The sequence below is a fragment of the Leucopleurus acutus genome (assembly GCF_964270905.1).
Source record: "Leucopleurus acutus genome assembly, chromosome: X".
In the NCBI taxonomy this organism is placed as follows: domain Eukaryota; kingdom Metazoa; phylum Chordata; class Mammalia; order Artiodactyla; family Delphinidae; genus Leucopleurus; species Leucopleurus acutus.
Genome location: NC_139148.1, coordinates 72079983 through 72104838, shown reverse-complemented (window position 1 = coordinate 72104838; position 24856 = coordinate 72079983). Strand labels below are relative to the sequence as shown.

The 24856-nt window shown below is 36.5% G+C and overlaps 1 protein-coding gene across 1 annotated transcript in view; it reads left to right on the top strand.

Annotated features, from left to right (window-relative positions):
- HDX (highly divergent homeobox) overlaps positions 1–24856 on the top strand; it is a gene marked incomplete at both ends in the record, with an annotated part of 157196 nt that overhangs the window by 22136 nt on the left and 110204 nt on the right. The window lies entirely within an intron of this gene.

Genomic DNA, 24856 nt, shown 5'->3' with positions numbered 1-24856 from the left:
TGCTACTTTCTTACTTCATCCCGACTTACCCTTCCCCTGCCCCATGCCATATCTTCAGGTCCATTTTCTAAGTCTGTGTCTTTATTCTTCTCCTGCCCCTAGCTTCATCAGAATCACTTTTTATTTACATTTCATATATATGTATTACCATACAGTATTTGTTGTTTCTTTCTGACACACTTCACTCTGTATGACAGACTCCAGGTGCATCTACCTCACTGCAAATAATTCAATTTCATTTCATTTTATGGCTGAGTAATATTCCATTGTATTTATGTACCAAAACTTCTTTATCCATTCATTTGTCAATGTACATTTACATTGATTCCATGTCCTGGCTAATGTAAATAGTGCTGCAATGAACATTGTGGTACATGTCTGTTTTTGAATTATGGTTTTCTCAGGGTGTATGCCCAGTAGTAGGATTGCTGGGTCATATGGTAGTTCTATTTTTAGTTTTCTAAGGAACCTCCATACTGTTCTCCATAGTGAACATATCAATTTGCATTCCCACAAACAGTGCAAGAGGGTTCCCTTTCCTCTACACCCTCTCCAGCATTTATTGTTTGTAGATTTTTTGATGATGGCCATTCTGACTGGTGTGAGGTATTACCTCATTGTAGTTTTCATTTGCATTTCTCTAATGATTAGTGATGTTGAGCATTCTTTCATGTGCTTGCTGGCAATCTGTATATCTTCTTTGGAGAAATGTCTATTTAGGTCTTCTGCTCATTTTTGGATTGGGTCGTTTGTTTTTTGGATATTGAGCTGCATGTGTTGCTTGTATATTTTGGAGATTAATCCTTTGTCACTTGCTTCATTTGCAAATATTTTCTCTCATTCTGAATATTCTCTTTTTGTCTTGTTTATGGTTTCCTTTGCTGTGCAAAAGCCTTTAAATTTCATGAGGTTCCATTTGTTAATTTTTGGTTTTATTTCCATGTCGCTAGGAGGTGAGTCAAAAAGGATATTGCTGTGATTTATCTTATAGAGTGTTTTGCCTACGCTTTCCTCTAAGAGATTAATAGGGTTTGGCCTTACATTTAGGTCTTTAATCCATTTAGAGTTTATTTTTGTGGGTGGTGTTAGGAAGTGTTCTAATTTCATTCTTTTACATAAAGTTGTCCAGTTTTCCCAGCACCACTTATTGAAGAGGCTGTCCTTTCTCCATTGTATATTCTTGCCTCCTTTATCAAAAATAAGATGACCATATGTGCCTGGATTTACTTCTGGGCTTTCTATCCTGTTCCACTGACCTATATTTCTGTTTTTGTGCCAGTGCCATACTGTCTTGAATACATAGCTTTGCAATATAGTAAGAAGTCATGGAGACTGATTCCTCCACCTCCAGTTTTTTTCTCTCAAGATTGCTTTGGATATTCAGGATCTTTTGAGTTTTCATACAAATTGTGAAATTTTTTGTTCTAGTTCTGTGAAAAATGCCATTGGTAGTTTGATAAAGATTGCACTGAATCTGTAGATTGCTTTGGGTAGCATAATCATTTTCACAATGTTGATTCTTCCAGTCCAAGAACATGATATATCTCTTCATCTGTTTGTATTGTATTTAATTTCTTTCATCAGTGTCTTATAGTGTTCTGTATACAGGTCTTTTGTCTCCTTAGGTAGATTTATTCCTAGGTATTTTATTCTTTTAATTGCAATGGTAAATGGGAGTGATTCCTTAATTTCTCTTTCAGATTTTTCATCATTAGTGTATAGGAATGCAAGAGATTTCGGTACATTAATTGTGTATCCAGCTACTTTACCAAATTCATTGATCAGCTCTAGTAGTTTTCTGGTAGAATCTTTAGGATTCTCTAGGTATAGTGTCATGTCATCTGCAAAGAGTGACAGCTTTACTTTTTTTTTTTCCAATTTGGATGCATTTTATTTCTTTTTCTTCTCTGATTGCTTTGGCTATAACTTCCAAAACTATGTTGAATAATAGTGGTGACAGTGGGAAACCTTGTCTTGTTCCAGACCTTAAAGGAAATGGTTTCAGTTTTTCACCATTGAGAATGATGCTGGCTGAAGGATTGTCATATATAGCATTTATTATGTTGAGGTAGGTTCCCTCTATGACTACTTTCTAAAGAGTTTTTAACATAAATGGGTGTTGAATTTTGTCAAAACCTTTTGCTCCATCTACTGAGATTATCAAAAGATTTTATCCTTCCGTTTTTTTTTTTTTTTTTCGGTATGCGGGCCTCTCACTGTTGTGGTGTCTCTCGTTGTGGAACACAGGCTCCGGACACGGAGGCTCAGCAGCCATGGTTTACGGGCCCAGCCACTCCATGGAATGTGGGATCCTCCCAGACTGGGGCACGAACCCATGTCCCCTGCATCGGCAGGTGGACTCTCAAACACTACCCTACCCGGGAAGCTCTATCCTTCTGTTTTTTTATATGGTTTATCACACTGATAGATTTGCTTATATTGATGAATCCTTGCATTTCTGGGATAAACCGCACTTGACCATGCTGTATGATCCTTTTAATGTGCTACTGGATTTTGTTTGCTAGTATTTTGTTGAGGAGGATTGCATCTATATTCCTCAGTGATATTACCCTGTAGTTTTCATTTTTTGTGACATCTTTGATTGGCTTTGGTATCAGGGTGATGGTGGCCCCATAGAATGAGTTTGGGAGTGTTCGTCCTTCTGCTGTATTTTGGAAGACTTTGAAAAGGATAGGTGTTAATTCTTCTCTAAATGTTTCATAGAAGTTCACTGTGAAGCCATCTGGTCCTGGACTTTTGTTTGTTGGAAGATTTTTTTTTTTTACATCTTTATTGGAGTATAATTGCTTTACAATGGTGTGTTAGTTTCTGCTTTATAACAAAGTGAATCAGTTATACATATACATATGTTCCCATATCTCCTGCCTCTTGCGACTTCCTCCCTCCCACCCTCCCTATCCCACCCCTCCAGGTAGTCACAAAGCACTGAGCTGATCTCCCTGTGCTATGCAGCTGCTTCCCACTAGCTATCTACCTTACGTTTGGTAGTATGTATAACTCAATGCCATTCTCTCACTTTGTCACAGCTTACCCTTCCCCCTCCCCATATCCTCAAGTCCATTCTCTAGTAGGTCTGTGTTTTATTCCCATCTTACACCTAGGTTCTTCATGACATTTTTTTTTTAGATTCCATATATATGTGTTGGCATATGGTATTTGTCTTTCTCTTTCTGACTTACTTCACTTTGTATGACAGACTCTAGGTCCATCCACCTCACTACAAAAAACTCAACTTCATTTCTTTTTATGGCTGAGTAATATTCCAATGTATATATGTGCCACATTTTCTTTTTTTTTTTTTCTAACATCTTTATTGGGGTATAATTGCTTTACAATGGTGTGTTAGTTTCTGCTTTATAACAAAGTGAATCAGTCATACATAAACATATGTTCCCATATGTCTTCCCTCTTGCGTCTCCCTCCCTCCCACCCTCCCTATCCCACCCCTCAAGGCTGTCACAAAGCACCGAGCCAATATCCCTGTGCCATGCAGCTGCTTCCCACTAGCTATCTACCTTACTACGTTTGTTAGTGTGTATATGCCCATGCCTCTCTCTCGCACTGTCACAGCTCACCCTTCCCCCTCCCCATAACCTCAAGTCCGTTCTCTAGGAGGTCTGCATCTTTATTCCTGCTTTACCCCTAGGTTCTTCATGATATTTTTTTTCTTAAATTCCATATATATGTGTTAGCATACGGTATTTGTCTTTTTCTTTCTGACTTACTTCACTCTGTATGACAGACTCTAGGTCTATCCACCTCATTACAAATAGCTCAATTTCGTTTCTTTTTATGCTGAGTAATATTCCATTGTATATATGTGCCACAACTTCTTTATCCATTCATCCGATGATGGGCACTTAGGTTGTTTCCATCTACTGGCTATAGTAAAGAGAGGTGCAATGAAAATTTTGGTACATGACTCTTTTTGAATTATGCTTTTTCAGGGTATATGCCCTCTCGTGAGATAGCTGGGTCATATGGTATTTCTATTTGTAGTTTGTTAAGGAACATCAATACTGTTCTCCATAGTAGCTGTACCAATACACATTCCCACGAGCAGTGCAAGAGTGTTCCCTTTTCTCCACACCCTCTCCAGCATTTATTGTTTATAGATATTTTGTTGATGGCCATTATGACTGGTGTGAGATGATGTCTCATTGTAGTTTTGATTTACATTTCTCTAATAATTAATGATGTTGAGCATTCTTTCATGTGTTTGTTGGCAGTCTGTATATCTTCTTTGGAGAAATGTCTATTTAGGTCTTCTGCCCATTTTTGGATTGGGTTGTTTGTTTTTTGGTTATTGAGCTGAATGAGCTGCTTGTAAATTTTGGAGATTAATCCTTTGTCAGTTGCTTCATTTGCAAATATTTTCTCCCATTCTGAGGGTTGTTTTTTTGGTCTTGTTTATGGTTTCCTTTGCTGTGCAAAAGCGTTGAAGTTTCATTAGGTCCCATTTATTTATTTTTGTTTTTATTTCCATTTCTCTAGGAGGTGGGTCAAAAAGGAACTTGCTGTGATTTATGTCATAGAGTGTACTGCCTATGTTTTCCTCTAAGAGTTTGATAGTTTCTGGCCTTACATTTAGGTCTTTAACCCATTTTGAGCGTATTTTTGTGTATGGTGTTAGGGAGTGATCTAATCTCATACTTTTACATGTACCTGTCCAGTTTTCCCAGCACCACTTATTGAAGAGGCTGTTCTTTCTCCACTGGACATTCCTGCCTCCTTTATCAAAGATAAGATGACCATATGTGCATGCGTTTATCTCTGGGCTTTCTCTCCTGTTCCATTGATGTATATTTCTGTTTTTGTGCCAGTACCATACTGTCTTGATTACTGTAGCTGTGCAATATAGCCTGAAGTTAGGAAGCCTGATTTTTCCAGCTCCGTTTTACATTCTCAAGATTGCTTTGGCTATTCAGGGTCTTTTGTGTTTCCATACAAATTGTGAAATTTTTTGTTCTAGTTCTGTGAAAAATGCCAGTGTTATGATATGTTTGATAGGGATTGCATTGAATCTGTTGATTGCTTTTGGTAGTAGAGTCATTTTCACAATGTTGATTCTTCCAATCCAAGGACATGGTATTTCTCTCCATCTATTTGTATCATCTTTAGTTTCTTTCATCAGTGTCTTATAATTTTCTGCATACAGGTCTTTTGTCTCCTTAGGTAGATTTATTCCTAGATATTTTATTCTCTTCATTTCAGTGGTAAATGGGAGTGTTTTCTTGATTTCACTTTCAGATTTTTCATCATTAGTGTATAGGAATGCCAGAGATTTCTGTGCATTAATTTTTATCCTGCTACTTTACCAAATTCATTGATTAGCTTTACTATTTATCTGGTAGCATCTTTAGCATTGTCTATGAATAGTATAATGTCATCTGAAAACAGTTACATCTTTACTTCTTTTCCGATTTGGATTCCTTTTATTTCCTTTTCTTCTCTGATTGCTGTGGCTGAAACTACCAAAACTATGTTGAATAAGTGTGGTGAGAGTAGGCAACCTTGTCTTGTTCCTGATATTAGTGGAAATGCTTTCAGTTTTTCACCATTGAGGATGATGTTGGCTGTGGGTTTGTCATATATGGCCTTTATTATGTTGAGGAAAGTTCCCTCTATGTCTACTTTCTGGAGGGTTTTATCATAAATGGGTCTTGAATTTTGTTGAAAGCTTTCTCTGCATCTATTGAGATGATCACATGGTTTTGTTCCTTCAATTTTTTAATAAGGTGTATCACATTGATTGATTTGCATATACTGAAGAATCCTTGCATTCCTGGAATAAACCCCACGTGATCATGGTGTATGATCCTTTTCATGTGCTTTTGGATTCTGTTTGCTAGTATTTTGTTGAGGATTTTTGCATCTATGTTCATCAGTGATATTGGCCTGTAGTTTTTTTTCTCTGTGACATCCTTGTGTGGTTTTGGTATAAGGGTGATGGTGGCCTTGTAGAATGAGTTTGGGCGTGTTCCTCCCTCTGCTATACTTTGGAAGAGTTTGAGAAGGGTAGGTTTGCTCTTCACTAAATGTTTGATAAAATTCGCCTGTGAAGCCATCTGGTCCTGGGCTTTTGTTTTTTGGAAGATTTTTAATCACAGTTTCAATTTCAGTACTTGAGATTGGTCTGTTCATATTTCCTATTTCTTCCTGATTCAGTCTTGGCAGGTTGTGCATTTCTAAGAATTTGTCCATTTCTTCCAGGTTGTCCATTCTATTGGCATAGAGTTGTTTGTAGTATTCTCTCATGATCTTTGTTATTTCTGCAGTGTCATTTGTTACTTCTCCTTTTTCATTTCTGATTCTATTGGTTTGAGTCTTCACCCTTATTTTGTTAATGAGTCTGGCTAATGGTTAATCAATTTTGTTTATCTTCTCAAAGAAAAACGTTTTAGTTTTATTGATCTTTGCTATAATTTCCTTCATTTCTTTTTCATTTATTTCTGATCTGATCTTTATGATTTCTGTCTTTCTGCTAATTTTGGGTTTTTTTTTTGTTCTTCTTTCTCTAATTGCTTTATGTGCAAGGTTAGGTTGTTTATTCGACATGTTTCATGTTTATTAAGGTAGGATTGTATTGCAATAACCTTCCCTCTTAGAACTGCTTTTGCTGCATCCCATAGATTTTGGGTCCTGTCTCTACTGTCATTTGTTTCTAGGCATTTTTTGATTTTCTGGTTGATTTCTTCAGTGATCACTTCGTTATTATGTAGTGTATTGTTTAGTCTCCATGTGTTTGTATTTCCTTACAGATCTTTTCCTGTCATTGATATGTAGTCTCATAGCATTGTGGTCGGAAAAGATACTTGATACAATTTAAATTTTCTTAAATTTACCAAGGCTTGATTTGTGACCCAGGATATGAGCAATCCTGGAGAATGTTCCATCAGCACTTGAGAAAAATGTGTATTGTGTTGTTTTTGGATGGAATGTCCTATAAATATCAATTAAGTCCATCTTGTTTAATGTATTATTTAAAGCTTATGTTTCCTTATTTATTTTCATTTTGGATGGTCTCTCCATTGGTGAAAGTGGGGTGTTAAAGTCCCCTACTATGAATGTGTTACTGTCAATTTCCCCTTTTATGGCTGTTAGTATTTGCCTTATGTATTGAGGTGCTCCTATGTTGGGTGCATAAATATTTACAATTGTTATATCTTCTTCTTGGATCGATCCCTTGATCATTATGTAGTGTCCTTCTTTGTCTCTTTTAATAGTCCTTATTTTAAAGTCTATTTTTTCTGATATGAGAATTGCTACACCAGCTTTTTTTTGGTTTCCATTTGTATGGAATATCTTTTTCCATCCCCTCACTGTCAGTCTGTATGTGTATCCAGGTCTGCAGTGGGTCTCTTGTAGACAGCGTATATATAGGTCTTGTTTTTGTATCCATTCAGCCAGTCTGTGTCTTTTGGTGGGAGGATTTAATCCATTTACATTTAAGGTAATTATTGATATGTATGTTCCTATTACCATTTTCTTAAATGTTTTGGGTTCGTTGTTGTAGGTCTTTTCCTTCTATTGTGTTTCTTGCCTAGAGAAGATCCTTTAGCATTTGTTGTAAAGCTGGTTTGGTTGTGCTGAACTCTCTCAGCTTTTGCTTGTCTGTAAAGGTTTTAATTTCTCCATCAAATCTGAATGAGATCCTTGCTGGGTAGAGTAATCTTGGTAGTAGGTTTTTCTCCTTCATCACTTTAAATATGTCCTGCCACTCCCTTCTCGCTTGCAGAGTTTCTGCTGAAAGATCAGCTGTTAACCTTATGGGGATTCACTTGTGTGTTATTTGTTGTTTTTCCCTTGCTGCTTTTAATATGGTTTCTTTGTATTCAATTTTTGACAGTTTGATTAATATGTGTTTTGGCATGTTTCTTCTTGGATTTATCCTGTATGGGGCTCTCTGTGCTTCCTGGACTTGATTAACTATTTCCTTTCCCATAATTGGGAATTTTTCAACTATAATCTCTTCAAATATTTTTTCAGTCCCTTTTTTTTCTCTTCTTCTACTGGATCTCCTATAATTTGAATGTTGGTGCATTTAATATTGTCCCAGAAGTCTCTGAGACTGTCCTCAGTTCTTTTCATTGTTTTATCTTTATTCTGCTCTGCAATAGTTATTTCCACTATTTTATCTTCCATGTCACTTATCTGTTCTTCTGCCTCAGTTATTCTGCTATTGATCCCTTCCAGAGCAGTTTTTTTTTTAACATCTTTATTGGGGTATAATTGCTTTACAATGGTGTGTTAGTTTCTGCTTTATAAAAAAGTGAATCAGTTATACATATACATATGCTCCCATATCTCTTCCCTTTTGTGTCTCCTTCCCTCCCACCCTCCCTATCCCACCCCTCCAGGCAGTCACAAAGCACCGAGCCCATATCCCTGTGCCATGCGGCTGCTTCCCACTAACTATCTACCTTACGTTTGTTAGTGTATATATGTCCATGCCTCTCTCTTGCCCTGTCACAGCTCACCCTTCCCCCTCCCCATATCCTCAAGTCCATTCTCCAGTAGGTCTGTGTCTTTATTCCTGTCTTACCTCTAGGTTCTTCATGACATTTTTTTTCTTAAATTCCATATATATGTGTTAGCATACGGTATTTGTCTTTCTCTTTCTGACTTACTTCACTCTGTATGACAGACTCTAGGTCTATCCACCTCATTACAAATAGCTCAATTTCGTTTCTTTTTATGGCTGAGTAATATTCTATTGTATATATGTGCCACATCTTCTTTATCCATTCATCCAATGATGGGCACTTAGGTTGTTTCCATCTCCGTACTATTGTAAATAGAGCTGCAATGAACATTTTGGTACATGACTCTTTATGAATTTTGGTTTTCTCAGTGTATATGCCCAGTAGTGGGATTGCTGGGTCATTCCAGAGCAGTTTTAATTTCATTTATTGTGTTTTTCATCATTGCTTGTTTCATCTTTAGTTTTTCTAGGTCCTTGTTAAATGTTTCTTGCGCTTTCTCCATTCTGTTTCTACGATTTTGGATCATCTTTACTATCATTATTCTGAATTCTTTTTCCGGTAGACTGTCTTCTTCCTCTTCATTTGTTAGGTATGGTGGGTTTTTATCTTGCTCCTTCATCTGCTGTGTGTTTTTCTGTCTTTTCATTTTGCTTATATTACTCTGTTTGGGGTCTCCTTTTTTCAGGCTACATGTTCGTATTTACTGTTGTTTTTGGTGTCTGCCCCCAGTGGGTGATGTTGGCTCAGTGGGTTGTGTAGGCTTCCTGGTGGAGGGGACTGGTGCCTGTGTTCTGGCGCATGGGACTGAATCTTGTCTTTCTGTTGGCAGGACCAGGTCTGGTGGTGTGTTTTGGTATGTCTATGAGCTTAGTATGATTTTAGGCAACATCTCGGCTAATGGGTGGGTTTGGGTTCCTGTCTTGCTAGTTGTTTGGCATGGTGTGTTCAGCACTGGAGATTGCTGGCTGTTGTGTGGAGCTGGGTCTTAGCTTTGAGACAGAGATCTCTGGGAGAGTTCTTGCTCTATGATATTATGTGGGGCTGGGAGGTCTCTCATTGTTCAGTGTACTGAACTCAGCTCTCCCACCTCAGAGGCTCCAGCCTGACACCAGGATGGAGCACCAAGACCCTGTCAGCCACACGGAATTATCAAGATTGTGGTCACTGGCAAGTGAAATTACAAGAGAAGAGGCCCTTGCTATGCCTGGTCTTGCTGAGCAATTTTCAGTCTTCACCTCATTCTGTCAACTGGGCGACTGGGTCAGCGACACAAGGCAGGATGGGGTCCAGGAGGCACATGACTCTCAGCTGGTACATGGCATAAGTGGTACAGTCGAAGGCCTTGGGTAAGGCCTGCAGCAGCCAGGACTCAGCCTCCTGTGGCTGCGGCCCCTTTGGGGTCTCCCTCCTGGCATCAAGTCACTCTCACTCCACCTTTGGTGGCCATGCAGTGTGCGAGGTGGCTCTGGCTGAGATGGTGGAGAAGGGGACTGGTGGTGGGGGTGCTGCGGCTGAGGCTGGGCCTCCAGCCAGCAGCTCCAGGGCATAGTGACCTTAAGGAGGCTGCCGCGGTCTCTGCCTTCAATGCACAGAGATTGTGGCATATGGTGAAGTGGGGGCTTCAGCTGTACTCTTTAAAGTTTTTAGAAATCACAACACAGATATCAGTAAGTTCTTGGGCATTCCTTAGTAGAGTCATTCTTTGGCCACATTTCCACATCTGGTATGCCTGCAGCCATTACACCCTATGCAAGAGCCGCCATCTTAGGTCTTAGATGAGCCAGTAATTTTCATATCTTCACTACTGTAAATACTACTGCTATGAACATGGGGTAAATGTGTCTTTTCATTTTAGTGTTTTCATTTCCTTTGGACATTTTCCCATAAGTGGAATTGCTGGATCATATGGTAGTTCTATTATTAATTTTTTGAGGAAACTCCATACTGTTTTCTATAGAGGTTGTATCCATTTACAATCTCTCCAGCACTGCACAAATGTTCCTTTTTTTCCACATCCATGCCAGCATTTAGTTAGCTCTTGCTTTTTGATGATGGCCATTCTTATAGACTTGAGGTGATATCTTGTTTTGGTTTTAATTTGCATTTCCCTAATGACTAGTGAAGTTGAGCATTTTTTTTATGTACCTGGTGGGCTTTTATATATCTTCTTTGGAGAAATGTCTACTCGGGTCCTTTGCCCACGCCTTAATTGGGTTACTTGGGTTTTAGCTATTAAGTTGTATGTGTTCTTTATACACTAGGGATATTAACCTCTTCTCAGCTATATGGTTTACAAACATTTTTTTCCCACTCCATAGTTTGCCTTTTCACTTTGTGGATAATTCTTTTGCTGTGCAGCAGCTTTTTAGTTTGATGTAGTCCCACTTGTTTATTTTTTATTTTGTTGCTTGTGCTTTAGGTGTCATATATAAAAAAAATGTTGCCAAGATCCATGTCAGGAGAATTTTTCCTATTTTCTTGTAGGGGTCTTATGGCTTCTGGTTTTACATTTAAGACCATTTTCAGTTAATTCTTGTCAGTGTGTTAGATAGGGGTCTAGTTTCATTCTTTTGCATGTGAAATCCAATTTTCCAAGCACCATTTATTGGACTGTCTTTTCTCCATTGCATACTCTTGGCCCCCTTGCCAAATATTAGTTGACCATAAATGCTTTGGCTTATTTCTGTTATCAAATGAAATATTCTGTATATATCTGTTAAAACCATTTTGTCTACAGTATTGGTTAAATCCTCTGCTTCTATATTGATATTCTTCCTGAATGACCTATTCCTTTTGGAAAGTAGGGTATTAAAGTCCCCAACTATTCTTGCATTGCTGTTTATCTCTTCTTTTACTTCTGTTAGTGTTTGCTTTATATATTTAGGTGCTCCAAAGTTGGGTGCATACATATTTATAATCATTATAGTTTCTTGATAGGTTGAACCTTTTATCATTATATAATGACTTTCATTTTCCCTTTTACCAATTTCATTTTAAAGTCTACTTTTCCTATTATAAGTATAGCTACCCCTGCTTTCTTTTGTTTACCATTTGCTTGAAATGTCTTTTCCCATCCCTTCACTGTAAGTCTATGTGTGTGTCTAAGGCTAAACTGAGGGTCTTGTAAGTTATCAGTGGATCTTGTTCTTTCATCCTTTCAGCCATTCTGTTTCTTTTGATTGGAAATTTAATCCATTTACATTTAAATTCATTATTGATAATCAAGGACTTAGTATTGCCAGTTGCTAATTATTTTCTGGCTGTTTTGTAGATCCATTGTTCCTTGTTTCTTATCCTGATGTTTTTTTTAATGTCCTTTAGTATCAGTATGCCTTGATTTATTATGTTCTTTTTTTGTAATTACTACATGATCTTTCCATTCTGGTTACTATAAGACTTACATAAAACATCTTAAAATTGTAACACCCTATTTTTAATTGATAACAACTTAACTTCAATAGCATTCCTAAACTTTATACTTTTTATTGAAGTATAGATCATTTACAGTATTATATTAGTTTCAGGTGTACAACCTCATGATTCAATATTTCTATAGATTGTACTCCATTTAAAGTTATTACAAAATAATGGCTATATTTCTCTGTGCTGTACAATATATCCTTGTTCCTTATCTGTTTTATACATAGTAGTTTGTATCTCTTAATCTAATACCCTTATTTTTCCTGTACCTCCTTTCCTCTCCCCATTGGTAACCACTAGTTTGCTTTTTTATCTATGAATCTGTTTCTGTTTTGTTATATATATTTGTTTTATTTTTTATATTCCACATATAAGTGATGACATAGATTATTTGTATTTCTCTTTCTGACATTTCATTAAACATAATACTCTCTAGGTCCATCCATGCTGTTACAAATGGCAGAATTTTATTCTTCTTTATGGCTGAGTAATATTACATTTTAATATTCCATTCCATCCACATCTTCTTTTTCCATTCATCTGTTCCTGGACACTTAGGTTGTTTCCATAACTTGGCTAATGTAAATAATGCCGCTATGAACATTGGAGTGCATGTATCTTTTCAAATTAGTGTTTTCATATTCTTTGGATATATACACAGGAGTGTTAGTTCTATTTTTAGTTTTTTAGGAACCTCCATACTGTTTTCCATAATGGCTGCACTTTACACTTTTAATTCTCCTCCAACTGACATTTTAGGCTATAGACATTATACGTTACATAGTTTTATATTACACAACCAGTAACAAATTATTATAGTTATGGTTAATTTTTACTGTCTCTATTTTTTAACTTTTAAACTACAGTTGTATGTGAATTATGCACTACCATTACCATATTACAGAATCTAACTTTGACTATATCTTTACCACTTGCAGTGAGTTTTATGCTACCTTTGTACATTTTTATGATGTTAATTAGTGTCTTTTAACTTCCACTCAAAGAACTCCCCCTAGCATTTTGTTCTAAGGCAAGTCTAGTGAAATCCCTCAGCTTTCGTTTATTCAAGAAAATATTTTTTCTTCATTTCTGAAGGATAGCATTGTCAGATATAGAATTCTTGGCTGACAGGTTATTTCTCTCAATATTTTGAATATATCATCCCATTCTTTTCTAGGCTGAAGTTTCTGTTGAGAAATCTGCCTTTAGTCTTATGGGGGTTTCCTTGTATATAACTTCTCTCTTCTCTTTTGCTACTTTCAAAATATTATCCTTCTGGAATTCCCATAATATATTCTTTTTCATTGTGTCATATAAATTATTTGGGCTTTCTTCATTCTTTTAAATTCTTTTTTTGTTTTTGCTTCTCTGACTGGATAATTTAAAATGTCTTCCCGGTCTTCTAGGTCACTGAATCTTTCTTTTGTGTGATCAAGTCTTCCTTTGAAGCTCTCTATTGAATTCTTCAGTCACTGTAATTTGCGTCTCTAAGGTTAATTGTTGTTGTTTTCTTATTGTTTCTGTTTCTTTGTAATTCATTTTGTTTATGTTCTGTTTTTCTAATTTCATTTGTACATATGTTTCTATAGTTCACTAAACTTCTCTAAGAACATTATTCTGAATTCTTTGTATGAAAAGTCAAAGATTTCCATTTCTTTAGCACAGTTATTGGAGTTTTATTAGTTCCTTTTGAAGGTATTGTGTTTACCTGGTATTTTATGACTGTTGATTCTTTGGTATCTGCACATTTGAGTAAGTTGTGTCTTTCAGACTTTACAGGTTCTATCTGGCAGAGACAGTTCTTCACCAGTCATCTCAGGTTGGGTTTCTGGATGTGTCTGCTGGTTATGTCCTCAGACAGGTGGTAGAGCTTGCTATCAGGGTCTATTTTTAGGTGAGGCCACTGACCAAGCTTTTTGTTTGGGTGGGATGCAGCTGGCCGAGAATGGTTGTATAGTACTGCTGGCTTGGTTTCCTACCCAAGTGAGGCTGTAGGATATAACAGCTCTGCAGTTGTCTGTATTCTCTGGACAGGCTTACTAGATAGTCAGATCTAGGTACTATACTCAGTAGTTGGTGAGGCTATGAATTTGATTCTCTGCCCTGGCAGAGCAGCAGGATAGCACCAAGGGCCTATACAGCTCATTCTTTGGGGAACAGAATCATGCCAGAGTGTGCACTGAATTCCCTGGTCAGATGAGTCCTGTGGTTTTGCTTTGCAGATGGGGAAGCCATGGGTTGTGCTCTCTTTGAGTGCCACTGTGCACGAGGCTGTTGAATTAGCTGTGTAGCTTTCTGTGTACTCTCATTAAGTTCCTTGATTGGGCAGACTGAGAGCTGTGAACAGGACTATGAGTTCATTTCCCTACCTGTGGGTAGCTGGAGAAACAGCTCCAAAGCTGGTAAAGCTCTTTGTTTTTGGTCTTGACTCAAGGTAACCCACTCTGTCAAGTTCCCTGGCTGAATGGGACCATTGGCTTTGCTCTGTCGATGATCAATTCTGCCTGCTGGACTCTCCACTCGAGCATTGTTGGGCTCTCCAGGTGTCTTGGCCAGGCTTTCTTGTTGGGCAGGACAGAGAGGTACACTCAGCAGTGAGCAGACTTGTTAACTAGCTCCCCTGCCTGGAAAGAACAGGAGGGCCAGCCCCAAGAAGGCTCTCAGGTATTCTGGGTCAGGGTCTCTTGTCTTGAGGGGCCTGGAGCTATACTTAGCAAAGGGTGGAGCTAGAATTAACTCCCCTGTCTGGGCAGAACAGGTAAACTAACTCCAAGCTGGGCAAGGCTTTTTATTTGTCATCTTGAATCAGCTGACCCCCTCGTCAAGTCTTCTGGCTGAACGGTGCCCCTAGGTTTTCTCTGTGGGTGATCAGTTCTGCCTGCCATACTCTGCTTGAGTGTTGTTGGACTATGTAGTTTTCAGGTCTTCTGACCAGCCTTTCTGATCAGATGGGGCTGGGAGCTATGCTCAACAGTGGATTGGGCTATGACTCAGCTACCCTGCCTGAGTCGGGGAAGACCAGGCTCCAGGATGGGAATGCTCTTCCTTTTAGGACCAAAATCAGGCAGACCTGCACCCTGTCAAGTTCCCTGGTCAGACTATGCCATTGACTTGGCTTTGCAGATGAGCAAAGCCACTGTTTGGAGCCACTACTTGGGTGTTCCAGGTAGGAACTTGGTCTACAAAGATTCAAGTTCTGGTTGTTGCTAGCCTCTCCCCTTTCCTCCATCACAATCAGATTCATAGTGGTCAAGCCCCACAAATTACCCCATAATCCCTGTAGGATAGACCAGAGTGGGGAATACCAAGAAGTGACCCACAATGCAGGGGATGCTGGATGTCTACCCTGAGTGCTGTCTTTCCACTGGAAGAACTGTAGACTCAGAGGAAACCTCTTGGTGTGGTGCTGTGTCAGCTTGGGGGAGGGGCAATGTGGTCAGCATGTAGCCGTTCCTCTTACCATTCTAATGTGGTCTGTCTTGTTCTCTGTGGTGCAAGGGGCTGCTCCATCCTCACTGCACTATTCTAAGATTTTCTCTGTGATGTCTTGTCCAGTAATAGTTGTTATTTGTTCTTGTGAGAGGGAGCAAAGTCAGGAAAGACTTATGTCCCATCTTAGTGGCTTCACTCCTGATTAGTTTTTATATGTTGAACCAACCATAAACTCTTGGGATAAGCCCCAGTGGGTCATTGTGAATAATCTTTTTAAAATGTTTTTTTCTATGCCCATTGAGGTTATCATGTGATTTTTGTCCATTATTCTAGGAATATGATATATTATGTTAATTGATTTTTAGATGTTCAGTCAACTTTGCATTCCTGGGATAAATTTCACTTAAACATGGTGTAAATCCTTTTTACATGTTGCTGGATTTTGTTTGCTTCTATTTTGTTGAAGATTTCTGGGGGTATATTCATAAGAGATATTGGCTTATAGCTTTCTTTATTATAATACTTTGGTTTGATATCAGGGCAATACTGGCCTCATAGAATGAGTTGTGAAGTGTTCTTTCCTGATTTTTGGATTAGTTTGTAAAGAATTGTTATTAATTCTTTAAATGCTTGGTAGAATTCACCAATGAAGCCATCTTAGCTGGGACTTTTTTTTTTTTCGCGGTACGCGGGCCTCTCACTGCTGCGGCCTCTCCCGTTGTGGAGCACAGGCTCCGGATGCTCGGGCTCAGCGGCCATGGCTCACAGGCCCAGTCGCTCCGTAGCATGTGGGATCCTCCCGGACCAGGGCACAAACCCGTGTCCCCTGCATCGGCAGGCAGACCCTCAACCACTGCGCCACCAGGGAAGCCCGCTGAGACTTTTTTGTTGGAGATTTTGGTATTACAATTTTTTTATTTGTTTAAGCCCATGCAGATTTTCTATTTGTTCTTGGATCACTTTGGGGATTTTAGGTCTTTCTAGATATCTATTTTGGATAAGTTATCTAGTTTGTTGGCATAAGGGTTTTCATAGTTTCCCTTTTCATGTTTTAAATGTTTCTAAGTTTGGTAGAGAGTGCCTTCTTTCATTCCTAATTTTAGTAATTTGTGTTCCTCATTTCTCTTTCCTTTTCCTTTGGTTAGTGTATTAATTTCCTAGAGTTTCTATAGCAAATAACCACAAATTGAGTGGCTTACATCAGTAGAAACTTATTCTCTCACCGTTCTGGGGCCAAGAAATCTGCAATCAAGGTGTCATTAGGGTCATACTCCCACTGATGGCTCAAGGGGGGAATACTTCCTTGCCTCTTTCAATTTCTTGTGGCTCCAGGTATTCTTTTACTTGTAACTGCATAATTCCAATCTATGCCTCCATCTTCACATGACCTTTTCTCATCTCTTCTCTTCTTTCTCTTGTAAGGATACTAGTCCTTGGATTTAGAGTCCACCTGAATAACCTGGGATGATCACACCTCAAGATCCTTAACTTAATTACATCTTCAAAGGCCCTCATTCCAAATAAAGTCACATTCATAGATTCCAGTGGTTAAGACATGGACATATCTTTTTAACAGTCACCAGTCAACATACTACAGTCAATCTGCCTGAACTTTTTAAATGTATTGCTCTTTTAAAAAAATTTGTTTTCATTGATTTTTCTATTGTTTTTCTTCCAGTCTCTTTTGTATTTTTTTCTCTTCTTATACTTTCATTTCCTCCCTACTCCATTCTTTCCTTTAATTTGATCCTCCTTTGCCTTTTTAAAATCAGATTGCTTCTGTATTGTTGTAGATTGTAAGGGTTCTTTATATATTCTATATATTAACTCCTTATTGGATATATGATTTACAAATATTTTCTGCCATTTCATTGGTTACCTTTTCGTTCTACTGATAGTATCCTTTTGATTCACAAAAGTGTTTAATTTTGATCTAGTTCAATTTATCTAGTTTTTATTTTGTTCTTATGTTTTTGGTGTCATATCTAAGAAATCATTTGCCAAATCCAATATCAGGAAGCTGTTCTATTTTCTTCTAAAAAGTTTATAGTTTTAGCTTTTATGTTTAAGCCTTTGTCCCATTTGAGCTAATTCTGTATATGGTGTAAGGTAAGGTTCCTTAGATCTATAGTGAGTCTGTTGTAGACAGACTATGGTTGGATACTGTTTTTTAATCCATTCTTCTAATCTGTCTTTTAATTGGGAAAGTCAATCCAATTACATTTAAAGTAATTACTGATAGTGAAGGACTTACTATTGCCATTATGTTACTTATTTTCTGAATGCCTTAAATATTTTTGTCCCTCATTTCCTCCATTACTACTTTCCTTCCTGTTTAACTGTCTTTTTTATAGTAACTCTTTTTGGTTCCTTTCTCATTTCCTTTTGTATATATTCTATACATATTTTCTTTGTGTTTACCATGGGGGTTACATATAATGTCTTAAAGTTATAACAATCTATTTTAAATTGATAGTAACAACTTCAATTGCATACAAAAACTTTAATCCTTTACAGTTCTGTCCTACCATTTTACTGATATCACAACTTACATTTTTATATATTGTGTACCCATTAACAGATTTATAATTATTTCATGCCGTCATCTTTAAATTCCTGTAGAAAAATGGAATTACAAACCAAACGTTACATTAATACTTGCTTTTATATTTGTCCATGTATTTACCTTTACTGGAGAAATTTATAATTTCATATGGCTTCAATTTAATGTCTAGTGTCCTTTCATTTCAACTTGAAGGACTCCCTTTAGCATTTCTTGCAGAGCATATTTAGTGGTAATAAACTCACTCAACTTATATTTATCTAGAAATGTCTTAATTTCTCCTTCATTTTTATTTTTCTTTTTGCGGTACGCGGGCCTCTTACTGCTGTGGCTTCTCCCGCTGCGGAGCACAGGCTCAGCGGCCATGGCTCACAGGCCCAGTGGCTCCACAACATGTGGGATCTTCCCAGACAGGGGCACGAACCTGTATCCCCTGCATCGGCAGGTGAACTCTCAACCATTGTGCCACCAGGGAAGCCCTCTCCTTCATTTCTGAAGGACAGTTTCCTAGATATATAATTCTCAGCTGATAATTTTTTCTTTTACCACTTTAAATATATTATCCAACTTCCTTCTTGCCTGCAAGCTTTCTGCTATGAAATCCCCGTATAATCTTATTGAGAATCCCCTGTATGTGATGAGTCACTTTTGCTGCTTCCAGTACTCTTTCACTGTCCTTGTCTTTTGACAGTTTGATTATAATGTGTCTCTGTGTGGAATTCTTTGTGTTTATCCTACTTGGAGTTTTTTAAACTGCTTGGATTTGTATATCAATTACTTTTCTCAAATTTAGGAAGTTTTCAGGTATTTATTCAAATCATGTTTCTGTCTCTTTGCCTTTCTCTCTTCCTTCTGGGACTTCCATAATTCATATATTGGTCTGCTTTTGATGTCCCATTAGTCTCTTAGGCCTTGTTTACATTTTTATTGATAAGAATTATTTTTCCTTTTTGCTCCTCAAACTTCATAATATGAAATGACCTCTTTTCAAGTTCATTGATCCTTTCTTCCACCTCTTTTGTCTTCTGCTGAACTCCTTCAGTTAATTTTTCCATTCAGTTACAGTATTTTCAGCTCTAAAATTTCTGTTTGGTTCCTTTATAATCTCTATTTCTGCTGATATTCTCATTTTATACATATATTGTCACCCTTATTTCTTTGTTTTTCTTTATTTCTTTGAGCAGATTTAATATAATTGTTTTAAAGTATTTGTGTAGTAAATCCAATGTTCATGTTTCTTCAGGGACATTTTCTGGACATTTATTTTGTTCTTTTGAATGGCTGATGTTTTCCTATTTCTCTGTATATTTTGTGATCTTTTTTTAAATTGGGCATTTGAATAAACCACCACTTCCCCCAGTCTTTGTAGTCTGGGTCTGCACAGTTGAAGACTTTCACTAATTAGACTGGTGTAAAGGCTTAAGGTCTTTGTAGGCCTTTCCTGGGCATGTGTCTCCCCTGGTCCTGTGTGCATGCTTTGTACTGACTCCCCTCTGTACACAGCTACTTTTAAATATCTTTATTTCCTGAAGATTCTCATTCTTGCTTATCCTAGACCCTTAGATGATCTAGTATATTCATCAATCAGTAATCTCTTTCTCCAGGTGTATGTGGGTCTATAGTCTTCTTGCCATTTTCTTGAGTCTTGCCTGATGCTTCCTGCTACTTCTCCTAGCCTGAGATCTGAGTCGTGCCACTTTTGGCTATGTGAGCTCCAAGTTAGGAGCTAAAGAGATGAATCTCTCAAGGAGCCCAAAGCCAGGTTAGAATGTTGTAAATTCTGTCTACTCTGTTCTCTTTGGTTCACATAAGGGGACTGGTGACAAGGCCAATACTTTTCCTGATCCATGTCATGCTACACAAGGAAGAGAGTGTGACACTTTTTAAAATGCTGTGAAATTTCCTACATTTTTAGTATGGCTTTTTCTTGTTGTTTATTTGCTTGGTTGCTGTAAGATATTTGACTAATTTCTACCATGATGTTATCCTTGTCAATCTGTAGTTTTTAATTTGATGTTTCCAGGGAAGAGGGATGAGACTCTAGGTCTGCTTAAACTTTCATCTTGCTGCTGTCTCTGCTGTTTGTTTTTTAAATTACAGAGTAAGTGTATCAGTACATATAGTGTTAGTGCAACAAACAACCAGGATGTTTGATTTCTTTTAAATGCCTATGTTTTGGTTCAACATGGATCCATGTGCAAAAGCAAAGACATGAAACCATGATTCATGTTAAGAATGCTAGTCTAGCCCAGCAAGGATTATAGCTTGGTAAGAGCTATAAATCTTTTGCTGTATTTTAAGGAACTGATCTCTGAGTATACATGTAATAAAACATTTAATTTCAGTTGTAAAAATATATGTAGAACTTAAAGCTAACATTTGACACTTTATTTTCTAAAGTTAGTAAAGAATTTTTATATTTTCTCAATTTTTTTTTACATGAGTAACACTGAGATAATATTTTAAAATATTTCAGGGGATCCAGATTTATAATTGTAAACTCCCCAGGTCCTTGGCATCAGAACTTAATCATTCCACATAATAATTTATATTATTTTACTTATATCCTTCCATTATTTTTAACAGCCAGTATCTCTAGAATCAGTGTGGTGAAATCAGGCTTGTTATGCCATGTATGTGTACTTTTTATAATTCCATTGAAATGTCTCAGAATTCCAGTTTCTCTGATCTTAATCTCTTATGGTTTGTGAATTTTTAACTAGTAAAATTATATAGAAAAAAACAAATGCATCTTGGTTGTCAATTACAAGAATTTGTCAGGCTAGTAAACTTTTCTAAACACTAATTTCATATGACTTAATATAAGAACAATCCATATGCTTAAAAAAGGGTGTTAGTTCCTTAGCCAAAAGTAGTAATATTAAAATTTCAATTGTAAGCTTATTTAGGTTCTGAAAGCTTTTCTAGACTTGGTAGAGAGACGAGGGGGAAATATTTTTAAATAAGCCAGTACTTCTTTTCTTCTTTGCTCCAGAACACATTGTTCTCAACCAGAAACAACGAACCCCCTTCCTCCCAACTGCCTACCCTATATAATGGTCTCTTGTATATTTCCACTCTTGGCCTTTTTTGAATTATGGCAAGTGAAACTAGTTAATAATAAAGGCACAAGTTAATTCAATCAACATATATTTATTGATTGCCTACCACACGCCCAGCAGTGTCCTCTATAATTCATAATTGAAAGACGTCTATGAAGCCCTGCTGATTAAAGCAGAATGCTTGATAGGTTTGATAGGTTTTAATGCTCAAGTGATACCAAAACAACTGATGGAAAGCTAAAACATTAATTTATGAATCACTTACTGATGAACTTTGCTGAGAGACATGGTTATTGTCTGAGGGTTTCAGATAATCAATTTCTCTTTAAGCATATGCTTATTAATAATATACTTAATTTTCCTGGCTTATATAAAATATAGTATATTTCAGATAAGAGCTTTGTTAGACCCATGAACTGCCCTGAAGTTTTAAAAATATAATACCTATGATATGTGTAGAATTGTCTTTCTAACAAAGATTTTTGAAATCAAACAAATGCTTTTTTGTGTATATTCTCTGTGTTACTATATAAAAATAATTAGACTAAATTGTTTTAAACATGATACTTTGTCCTTAAGAATCTCATAGTCTAGAAGAAATATTACAACAGAGTCATATGTAGGGTCTAAATCGTATAAAATGAAATATAGTAAAAATGCTTTTAAAAATTCCTTAAATCATCCACAAAAGTAACTATATGCATGCTTTCCTGTGAATGTATAACCATGTATAATAATGTTTGTATAAAAAGTATAATTAATATTCTGATATATGGTATCTATTTTAAGTATAATTTTCCATGAGAAAGGTAAGTGTTATAGTTGGATTCACAAATCTTAACTATCCATATGATGTGACTCCAGTTTACATTAAAATTAGTGTGTTACATACGTTAGTGTATCCACTTTTAGCCAAGAGAAGCAGATTTCCAACATTAGGCACTTCCTTGCATTCACATTCAAAGTTGTGACTCTGCAACTCTCCATTAGTTTGAGCAGGACAGCCATTTGTGGAGGCAGTTTTATGATGGCCATAAAAAGACTATTCCAGTAATCTCCAGACTGTCTAGTTATCTTCTATCTCATGCACAAGACCTTTCTTTAGAAATATGTTTTATATTTCTCTTCTCAATTCCTACCTCCTTTAACCTAGTTCCAAGCCTAGATTACCTCTTGCCTAAATTATTGTGAAAGTTTCCATACTTATTCAATTCATTATACACATTTAGTCGCATTAATCATCCTAATGTATAAAAGTACAATTCTGACCATATAACTCATCTGCTTAAAAACTTTCAATGACTCCCCATTTTCTATAGAATTAGATATAAATGTACCTTGGCATTCATGGCCTCCACAAAGACCCTAACTCCCTTTCTAGTTCTAGCTGAATTCACCATTCCCAAACACACCCTATCCTTTTATTCCACAGTATTCATGCCATTCTTTACTCCTGGAATGCTCTTTTATTTCTATCAAGATTCTACTCATGTTTTAAGGTTCAGCTGAGATATAAATTCTCAAGTTGATGTAATTTTGCCGTGTCTTTAACTCCTATTGCACTTCATTTATTGTACCTCCCTTGTGGCACTTATCATATTTATCTTTGTATTACAATCATTCATATACCAGTCTTATCTTTCCCTCTAGATCATAGTTCTTGCCCTCCAGGAAATTATGTTTTACCCATCTTTTTGTTTCCTGTAGCACCTAAAACAGCACCTAGTACAGAGATGCCTGATAAATATTTGAAGAGAATTCAAATTGGTTACCTTGGAAAGTTATCTATACTTATTTCAATAATGTTCAATTTGTCAAAAAGCTTTTGAAGTTCTTTTACAATTGCTTTAAGGACCTGTGGGATTCTTATAAGTGCTTTCAGTGGTGACAAACATTTCAGGGAAAATTTGATTTTGGAAAATAGAATTCATTCTGAGACACGTTTAGTGAATAATACGGATGTTCAATCTGAGCTGTTATATTTTCAGTTAAAACAAAGAGAATATGAATGAGACAGAATATCTAGGTGAGTCATGAACTAACAACTCCAAAAGAAAAGTTCCCAAAGTGCTTTCAACAATAGCAACATCACTGTAATGACTTTATAACTTCCAAAGATTTTTATTTTGAAACACAAAGTACTCATTTGGATATGTAAATTCTAATATATTTGTTAAATTAGTCTTGTCTTGTAGATTCATTTTGCAGTTTTCCAAACCAGGGTGTTGAAAAGTGTGTTTGGAACTTAAATATCACTTAAATGATAAGTATATTTTCCGACTCATTTTAAATACTGTATTTTATAGCTTCTGGTGAGGGAGAAACCTTCTCATCATTCTCGGACCAAAGAAAACATTCCAAATTTGAGGGAAACATTTATACAGTACTATGATTCAAAAAAGCCTACAAATTTAGCTACTATGCTTGGCCATTCTTAAGTTTTAGCAGAAACATAAGGAACTGAAGAATAGATTTAAAGTAAATAATAGAGGGTAGTTGAATATAGCATTTGAGTATCATGTAACTGGTGTCACAGAATTATAAAACAAAAAAATGAAACTTCATCTCTTCCCAAATCACATGGAATTTATAATATTTGTATGTTAAGGTGTTTATAGGAGTCTTCCATTTTCTTGGTTACATACAACTGATTTAATCAAGAAACCACATTTTATATTCTTAAAATATATAAGGTCCATGTTTAAAGAAATTCAATTACCATGTTTATTATGTGTATCATTGTTATGGTTTCATGTTAACTTTTTATTAGTTACTAGTTTATGGGGTGGTTGCAATGCATTTGGTTTAACATGTTTTCTCTAGCAACTTTACATAATCAGTTTTAAAATATCCTCACTAATAGATGGAAGTATGTGCACAAATATTCCAAAATAGTTGGATATCTCTATTCTTTCAAGAGTATATTATGTGATTATTTTAGCAGATTTACCTCCTTCATTGAGACTAGCAGTCAATTTACTTTGCAAACATTGTATCATATACCAAGTATTAGTGGGAGGACAAGAAGTATACTTTTTAAAGAATTTTTCTGTAGAAATTTTCTCTTCACTCTTGTTCACCATTTAAAAAAATCAATTATTCAAACCTTCTCATGACCCTCAAGGATTCTAGTTAATTGTCATTTTACCATAATGGGATTTTAACTTTAGTAAAAATTTTCCTTACAACTATTATTTGGAGTTTATATCATTTTTAGCCTGTCCCTACCATACTGATGCATTTTGAACTCAAAGTAAAATGGAAGGTCTGGTGGCCAGGGACAGTATTCTTTTACCTGAAATTTGAATAATTGAGGATATTACTCTACTATTTACTTTGACTGTTTGATCATCACTTCTTATCAGTAAGCATAATACAAATTAATTGGCCATCACTGAATATAATTTATCAAAACCAATAAACGTTTGATTGAATACCACATTCCCACCACCACTACCACTTAGCAAGGCTGATTTGACTTGTCGGTCTCTCAGGAAGCACATGTTTGGAAGGGGAGGAGAGGGCAAAGTGAGAGTATGGAGTACTCCCTAATTCTTGTGTGTCCCAGGAAAAGGTATGGTTAAGTCCAGACTAACCTGAGCCATAGCTCACAGAAGCACCTTGATCTCTTTAAACACTCCCCAGAATCCTATGAGAGTAGCATCTATCGCCTTGAGCAGCAATGCTGATGTAATAAGGTGTTACTAGCTATTCACCTTAGTAGTTTCTATGTAAAAAGGGACTTGCAGTTATGTAAGATGAATAAACCTAGAGAGCTAATATGCAGTATGATGACTATAGTTAATTATTTAATTATTGTAACATTTATTCCACAGAACACTGCATTTTTATTATAATAATTTTATTGTCCA